Source organism: Cebus imitator, unplaced genomic scaffold, assembly GCF_001604975.1.
Source record: "Cebus imitator isolate Cc_AM_T3 unplaced genomic scaffold, Cebus_imitator-1.0 Scaffold18, whole genome shotgun sequence".
Classification (NCBI taxonomy): Eukaryota; Metazoa; Chordata; class Mammalia; order Primates; family Cebidae; genus Cebus; species Cebus imitator.
This window is the reverse complement of record NW_016107333.1, coordinates 12,684,215-12,693,132: the sequence shown is the minus strand read 5'-3', so window position 1 is coordinate 12,693,132 and position 8,918 is coordinate 12,684,215. Positions and strand designations below refer to the sequence as shown.

The following is an 8,918-nucleotide window of genomic DNA, read 5'->3' as shown; positions in this document are numbered from 1 at the left end:
AAAAAAAAAAAAAAATCACAGTGTAAAACTGTAAAAAATTTTTGTAAAAATCAGAAAAACTGATTGTAGCTTATTGGTCACACCTTCTTTAGAAGAAAGTTTATGATTATAAACAATATACATACACATTTCTCATATAATACAGTATTTTGTGACTTGCTTCTCCCTCCCCTCACTTAATATGTCACAGACATGTTTCCTATCTCATTAAATACTCTGTCAATTCAAGTATTTTTGTTTCTGTGGGGCTTTTGTATTTAGAAAGGATTGTTGGGCAATTTGGATTTAAAATTAATATACTATTTATTATAGTTGCAAATTTTCAAACCTAATTGTTTTTCTTTCTTGAGGTTCGATTTATAAATAGGATAAAAAGATTAGTAAATTGAATTATTTTTGCATAAAAATAAAGAACAATCATTTTTTCTTGTGCTTTGATGAATGTTTGATAAACTCTAATGGAAAGGATTACATTGTCCTAACAGTAATACCCATTTGCAGATTTAATTAATATATCCCATTAAGCATTTTTGGTCACATTTATAAATTGAACATATTTGATATTCTTTTTTTTTCAATTGTTCAAATCCCCAGTGCATAGGCAGATTAACTTATCAAGCAAAATGTTCCTAAGCACTTAAAGGACATTTGTTTACTCAAGCCCAAAACAGTGTCATCCTCCAGTCTAATGTCTCTAATTCCAGTCTGTTAGCAAGTTCATCCTGCTTTCGTTTCTGAGTATATCCCACATCTCATCACCACCTCTCTGACTGTTACCCTCATCCAAGGCACAATGATCTCTTGCCTGGACATCTACAATCACCTCCCAACTGGTTTGGTAACATTCCTGCCATGCACTAGTGTTCTCAACATTCTAAGTGATTAGAGTGCCTATTTTAATATGTAAATCAGGTCACATCAAGTCTCTGCTCAGAATGATCCAGTGGCCTCCCATCACAGTAAGAGATAAAACCGTAACTCCGTCCATAGTCTGCAAGGCCTTATGTGATCACAGTCTGCATTCACTGTCCTAGTCACTGCCCTGTTGACTCTAACTTGGCCACATTGGCCTTCTTGCTTTTCCTTGAACAGTGAGCCTACTCTCAGCTCAGTCTGCACCAGCTGTTTCCCCAGATTTTGCATGGCTCACACACCTTCACTTTATTCGAGCGCCCATCCGGTAGCTCTTCAGGTGATCTAAATAAAGAGCCCTGTTCCCTCACATACTCCATACTCTTCCCCTGCTCTAGCTTTTTCCTTAGTGGCACTTACCTACCTCTGCATCGTATTATATATTATTTAATTTATTGTATGTTTCCCCAAATGCCATGTTAGAACAGTGCCTAGAACAGTATTTCTGCAATTGATATTTGTTGAATGAATGAATGTACATATACTATTTTACTTGCCACAAATATTATTTTTTGGGTATGATAATCTGTTTTCTTCACTTTTTTTTTGAGACGGAGTCTCACTCTGTCAACAGGCTGGAGCGCAGTGGTGCAATCTCAGCTCGCTGCAACCTCTGCCTCCCGGGTTCAAGCGATTCTGCCTCAGCCTCCTGAATAGCTGGGACTACAAGCATACACTACCATGCCTGGCTATTTTTTATATTTTTAGTAGAGACGGGGTTTCACCATGTTGGCCAGGATGGTCTCCATCTCCTGACGTCATGATCTGCCCTCCTCAGCCTCCCGAAGTGCTGGGATTACAGGCATAAGCCACGGCACCCAGCCAGTTTTCCTCACTTTAGCTGATCCCAAAATGACATCTTCTGCTACTCCTTCATAGTTTTTTAATAAATTTAAAGTTAGATTTACCTCTGAATTACATTACAGTTTCAACCTGTCCTTTTTAGTACTTTGACCCTCTGAATCATTTGTTATAATTTTTATTTTATTTTTTTTGCCAGGGGTGGGGGTTTGTTTTTTTTGTTTGTTTTTTGTTTTTTGTTTTGTTTTGTTTTGTTTTGAGACAAGGTCTTACTCTGTCACCCAGGCTAAGTGTAGTGCTATGATCATAACTCACTGCAACCTGAAAATCCTAGGCTCAAGCCATCCTTCTGCCTCAGCCTCCAGAGTAGCTGGGAGTATAGGTGCTTGCCACTACACCCAGCTAATGTTTTTGTTTTTGAGAGAGAAGGTGTCAAACTCCTGGCCTCAAATGAACCTCCCACCTTGGCCTTCCAAAGCACTGGGATTATATGTGACAACCACTGTGCCTAGCCTGTTACAGTCTTTTAAAATACTATTTCTCTAAGTAATTTATATTCTCGGCATAAATATATTTAGTAGTAGATGAGTGTTGATTTCTCTTTAAGTTCACAGATTCTGGGTTTTATTTTAAAAATTTTTTGCCAATTTATCAAGTAAAAAATTGTACCTTGTTTTAATGTGCATTGCCTTGATTAAACTTCATTGTTTGCCACTATGGTTTTTTCTTTGTTGATATCTTTTAATATTTTTTATTCATTTTTCTATTGGACATTTGACTTTCTCTGACTGTAATGGTAGGTGAACCATTTTTTCTGTATATTACAAATATTTTCCCCTATTTCTTTTAGCCTTTAATCCTGTTTATAGTTGCAGATGAGGAGGAGGTGAAGATGGTTAATGGGTATTAAAAAATAGTTAGAAAGAATAAAATTTAGTATTTGATAGCACAACATGGTGACTATAGTCTGTAATAATTAAATTGAACATTTTTTAAAAACTGAGTATAATCGGATTGTTTGTAACACAAAGGACAAATGTTTGAAGGGATGGTTACCCCATTTTCCATGATGTGATGATCACACATTGCATGCCTGTATCAAAACATCTCACCCCATAAATATATACACCTACTATGTACTCAAAAAAACTAAAAAAATTATTTTTTTTAATTGAAATGTCTGTTTGCCATTTGTTTGTCTTTTGAGAAATGTCTATTCAAATCTTTTGCCCATTTTTTAATCACATTATTAGATTTTTTTCCTGGAGAGTAGTTTGAGCTCCTTCTGTGATCTGGTTATTAATCCCTTGTTAGATGGATAGTTTGTAAATATTTTCTCTTATTCTGCGAGTTGTCTCTTCACTTTGATGATTGCTTCCTTTGCTGCGCAGAAGCTTTTAAGTTGATGTGATCTCATTTGCCCATTTTTTTTCTTTGGTTGCCTGTGCTTGTAGGTTATTACTAAAGAAATTTTTGCCCAGACCAATGTCCTGGAGAATTTTCCCAATGTTTTCTTGTAGTGGTTTCATAGTTTAAGGTCTTAGATATCATCAGTCTTTAATCCACTTTGATTTGATTTTGTGAAATACAGCAAAAGATAGGAATCCAGTTTTGTTCTTCTGCATATGGATATCCAGTTTTCTCAGAAGAGACTGTCTTTTCCCCAGCATATGTTCTTGGCATCTTTAGCAAAAATGAGTTCCCTGCTGTTTTGGTTACCGTAGCTCTGTAATATAATTTTTTTAAGACCTTTTTTTCTTTGTTAAGATGGAGTCTCGATCTATTGTCTAGGCTGGAGTGCAGTATCACAATCTCGGCTCACTGCAGCCTCCACCTCCTGGGTTCAAGCGATTCTCCTGCGCTCCCTACTAGCTGGGATTATAGGCATGTGCTACCACACCCGCTGATTTTTGTATTTTTTAGTAGAGACAGGGTTTCACCATGTTGGCCAGGCTGGTCTCAAACTCCTGACCTCCAGTGATCCACCCACCTAAGCCTCCCAAAGTGCTGGGATTACAGGTGTGAGCTAACACACCCGGCTGCTCTGTAGTATAATTTGAAGTCAGGTAATGTGATTCCTCCAGTTTTATTTTTTCTGCTCAGGATAGCTTTGGCTATTCTGGGTCTTTTGTGGTTCCATATATATTTTAGGATTTTTTTTTCTATTTTTGTGAAGAAAGTGATTGGTATTTTGATAGGGATTGCATTTAATCTGTAGATTGCTTTGGGTAATATGGACATTTTAAAATATTCATTCTTCTAATCCACGAACATGGAATATATTTCCATTTTTTGATATCCTCTTCAATTTCTTTCACCAATGTTTTATAGTTTTTTCAATTTTTACATGGTAAGATCTATCAGCTTTTTTTCTTTTTATGGCTTTTTACCTTTGTGATTAATTTTACTAGTGATCCTTAACATTCTATTAATATCAATATATTCTATGATTATAAATATTCATTTTATATCTGAGTATCATTATTTATTTTTATTTATTTATTTAGAGACAGAGTCTTGTTCTGTTTTGTCTCAGCTCTGTTGGCTGGAGCCAGACCTCACAATGTAAACTAAAACCTGATTGGCTAATAACTTAAAACTTTTCTAAACAGGTAAAAGCAATGGAGAGCTGGGACAGGCCTGTGAGCACATCCAGCCACAGATATTTTGGTTGAAGTACAATAACATAGAATGTACTACATGCCTGTTGGCACAGCATGTTTAACAGCTACATAGAATAGGGCTTAACGAAGAGCTACTAGCACACTTACTTTTTTTTTTTTTTTTAAGCACACTTATTCTTTAACAAAGGAAACTTTAAAAAGGAAATTTTCTACTTCCCACAATTCCCTCTTCTTTTACTTTATAATTTTTCTTCTTAAACTTTTTTTTTTTTTAAGCATGTTTTGGCTTAGTTGTTCTGCCTGAGTCTTTAAAAGAAAAAGTTTCTGTTTTCTAAACTATTTCTTTCGTTAGTTTTACTTTCTCTCTTTCACACGCACTTTCTCTTACCATCTTTTTACATACTTTTTCTTTCTGATTTCTAACATTTCGCTGGCCTGAGCGAGACTTGCCTTGGGCTTTTGTAGTTGCTGCCCGTGCTGCTGGTCTCCCCTGCTGGCGCAGGTGCGGCGCCTGTCTGCCCTGCGGGGGTCCCGGCGTCCAACCTCAGACTGTCCTGCTGCTGCTGCTGCTGCTGCTTTCCAGCCTCTCCCACTGCCGCCTCTGCAGAGCCCCTCGCTGCGGCACCCCTTGCCACAGCCAGTGTCCTTGCAGGCAACCTCCGCCACTGCCACCCCTACACAGGCCACTTGCCACTTCCAATGCCATCTGCACTGCTTCCTTACTCCCCGACCCTGTCGTTGGCAGGTGCACTGCCACTTAGAGCAACCTGGCGCCTGTGCGCCTGTGACCTTCGCCTCCCTGGGCCCCACCCCAACGGGCGGCTGACCCAGCCACAGGCACCCCTGCGGCCCTCTCAGCAGCAAGATGGTCCGAGGTTGGACGCCCAGAACCTTGCGGGGCAGACAGGCATCTGCGCCAGCAGGGGAGAAGACCAGCAGCACGAGCAGGGGGCTCCTCCAGAGCCTTCTTGGCTACCTTTTGCCTTTTTCCAGGGGAGGGTTCTAACTATCCCCCTAGCCCTTTCGGAGGTCTCTCTCACTCCTCTCTTTACTTTGTTTTGCTCAGAGGCCTTATGAAACGATTACAGATGTTGCAGAGAAAAACCACTCATACTGCTCTCTTGCATGCACACTTATACATACTTAACCTTTAGAATTTTGACCAAAGCTTGAAGCCTTTTTTCCCCTGGCATTGCTGAAAGACCAGGTTGATTTATTCCTCGTACCAGGTGGGTCTTGGCTGGAGACCACTCTGGAGGGGAATGTGTCCCATCTGTGTCACCAATTTGTGGACATAGATGTTCAGTGTCGCAAAGAAAAATTAGGAATGGGACAAAGGATCTTTCAGCAATGCAATTTTTACTTCCTGGGCTGCAGGAAGGGTACTCTAAGAGTACCCTTAATTAATCTGTTGGCATTATTAATCTCTATGGAATCATTGATGACTCTGGAAAGCCAACTTGTTTTGTTTATCTTTTTGTACATTCCTCTCAACTTATACCTAATGGTGTTTTTTTTTCCCAACAAAATCATTCTAGCATAATTTGTTGAGAAATGTTTACTTTCCTCAATGATTTGAAATGCCAGTTTCACCTTATATACATTTTAGTCTGTTTTGTGGATTTTTTTTCTAATTTTTTCTTGTTCTTCTGGGCCAGTTGTCATAGCATTCTGATGTTTGAGGCATTCATTTAATGCCTGATGATGCCAATGCCAGCCTTTCTGATGGTTCTGAGTTTTCAAAATTTTCTTCAACTTCTAGCTGAAGCTTACAATCATATTGTCAAACTCTGAGAAGAACCCCATTGGGATTTTCATTCAGATTGCCCTTAATTAAATAACAGTTAATGTGCTAACAAGGTTTAAATTGCTGTTTTATAATGAACCATATTTGGTTTTTGAATTTGTTAAATATGTCGGTCCCATCCTGGGGTTAAATGGATCTAAGGGGTTTTGTGGATACCATAATCCCAATCCAGCTTCATCTATTGATTGAAAGTTAAATTTCTAATCAAAAGATTCTTGAGTCAACCATTAGGAGGCTGTGTTCAAGCCTCAGCTCTGTAACTTACATCATGTGGGACCATGGGAAAGTCATTGTAATCCTGTTTTGTAGACTTTAGAATACCTTAATGAGTACTAAATAAGTGAGAGAGCAGTATGTGTGCGAATATCTCATAAAGTGAGTTGGAGTAATAGCTTTAGTGTGATTAATATTTTTACTTCAAGAAACATTGTGGAGTTTTTCCTTAGTCTTTCATATTTATTTTTTGAAAAATTCAAAAATCTTCAGCATTTCTAGGCCAGGTGTAGTGGTTCACATTCTGTAATCCCAGTACTTTGGGAGGCTGAGGCAAGCAAATCACCTCAAGTCTGGGAGTTCAAGGCCATCCTGGGCAACATGGTAAAACCTTGTCTCTACTAAAAATACAAAAATTAGCCAGGTGTGGTGGTTTGTGTCTGTAATCCCAGCTCTTCAGGAGGCTGAATCACTTGAACCCAGGAGGCAGAGGTTGCAGTGAGCCAGGATTGTACCATTGCACTCCCACCGGGGCAAACAGAGCAAGACTCTGTCTTAAATAAATAAATAAAAATAATAAATCTTTGGCATTTCTAGTCTCAGTGATACTAAGTGAAAATATCTGAAACAGTATGGTCTGAAGCCAGCCTGTAATCCCAGCACTTTGGGAAATTGAGAGAGGAAGATTGCCAGGAGTTTGAGACCAGCTGCCTGGGGAGCATAAAGACCACATCTCTACAAAAAATTTTAAAATTAGCCCAAGTGTGGTGATGTGCACCTGTAGTCCTAGCTACTTAGGAGGCTGAAGCAGGGGGATCACTTGAGCCCAGGCTGCAGTGAGCTGTGATGACACCACTGCAGGCTTTGATTCCTTAACTTCACCAGGAAGAAAGAATCAAAGTAGTATTGTATATTTCAAAGTAGCTAAAAGAGAGGACTTGAATTGTTTCCAACACAGAAATATCAAATACTCAAAGTGATGAGATACCTTAGAGACTTGATCAGCACACATTCTGTGCATGTAACAAAGTATCAAATGTACCCCCACAAATAATGTAAAATGTTATGTATCAATTAAGGGAAAAAACCTGTCTATATTGTTGTTATTGGCTCTTATTTGGTGATGTTTTGTTTCTGGCAGTTTTCTGAAAGAGAACATTAAACTTTCTTATCTTTGTTATTAATACAAAACACTCTTTAGGAATGTTTTCATTTGCAATGATTTTTTAAAATGTATTTTATATTGTATGTTTTTATTTCTTAAATTTTCTTTTCGGCTGTTTTAGTTTTTCTTCACAAATAAATCCCTCTGTTTTCCACTTTTGAGTAGCACACATCCTCAAACTGAGGGGCTATGTAAGTGAAGCAGCATGTTTTCAAAGAAGGAGAAAATCTTTCTCCCCTGTTCTCAGACACACTTTTTCTTCTTATACAACTGAAAATAAGATTAACCATTTGTGGGATTTATTGCTGTTAGAGTTGTGTTGCAAGTTTAAGCTTCATTCCCAAAAGTTAAAATAATTCGGTGGAGGAGATTATAGTAATTATGATTTAATATCTTCATTTTCCAGTTATTTTGATACAACTTCAATATGTTTGAGTACTGAGTTTTTCCCCCAATGTAAAATTTTTTTTACAGCTTTGAGCAGTGGCAGTATCGTAGCTGATGAGGTTTATCTGAAGCATGATTATTGCTAATTGAAAACTTTTCCTAATACCCTGCCATGACGACTTGAAATACAGTCGCCATTGGCAATTTTTGGCAGTCTCTATGAGGACTGAATATATATATAAATATATATATATTTTTTCTACAAATAGTCTTCTCTTTTGTATTTGTAATCTTTTTCCTTTCTCAGTCTCTTTATTTACAGTTTCGCTGACTGTATCAAATATATATAATTTTACACTTTGTCCTTTCAGATAATAACTGGGATATAAAATTGAAGTGAGTCTAATGCCAACTGCAACACAATTTTCTAAACAGTGCAGTTAGTACATTGGCTTATTTACTTATTTATTTATTTTGAGACAGAATCTCACTGTGTCACTCAGCCTGGAGTGCAGTGGCAAGATAGCTCACTGCAACCTGCCCCTCTCAGGCTCAAGTGATTCTCATGCCTCAGCCTCCCAAGTAGCTGGGATTACAGGTGCACGCCACCACTCCTGGCTAAGTTTTGTAGTTTTAGTAGAGATGGGGTTTCGCCATGTTGGCCAGGCTGGTCTCAAACTTTGGCCTCCAGTGATCCATCCATCTGAGCCGCTGTGCCCAGCCAAATTTTTAAAAATAACTTAAAAGTCAGTATCTCTGGCCAGGTACAGTGGCTCATGCCTGTAATCTCAGCACTTTGAGAGGCCGAGGCCAGTAGATCACTGGAGCCAGAAGTTCAAGACCAGCCTGGACAACATGGTGAAACTCCATCTCTATTAAAAATTTAAAAATTGGGCCGGGCGCGGTGGCTCAAGCCTGTAATCCCAGCACTTTGGGAGGCCGAGGCGGGTGGATCACAAGGTCAAGAGATCGAGACCATCCTGGTCAACATGGTGAAACCCCGTCTCTA

The 8,918-nt window shown here is 38.6% G+C and overlaps 1 protein-coding gene and 1 non-coding gene across 2 annotated transcripts in view; both read left to right on the top strand.

Moving 5' to 3' along the window:
* NDUFA12 (NADH:ubiquinone oxidoreductase subunit A12) overlaps positions 1–8,918 on the top strand; it is a 42,339-nt gene that overhangs the window by 30,466 nt on the left and 2,955 nt on the right. The gene's annotated exons all lie outside the window — the stretch shown is intronic.
* Positions 7,995–8,134, top strand: LOC119469332. The gene has a single exon (XR_005198127.1). It is a non-coding gene; the product is annotated as a U4 spliceosomal RNA (small nuclear RNA).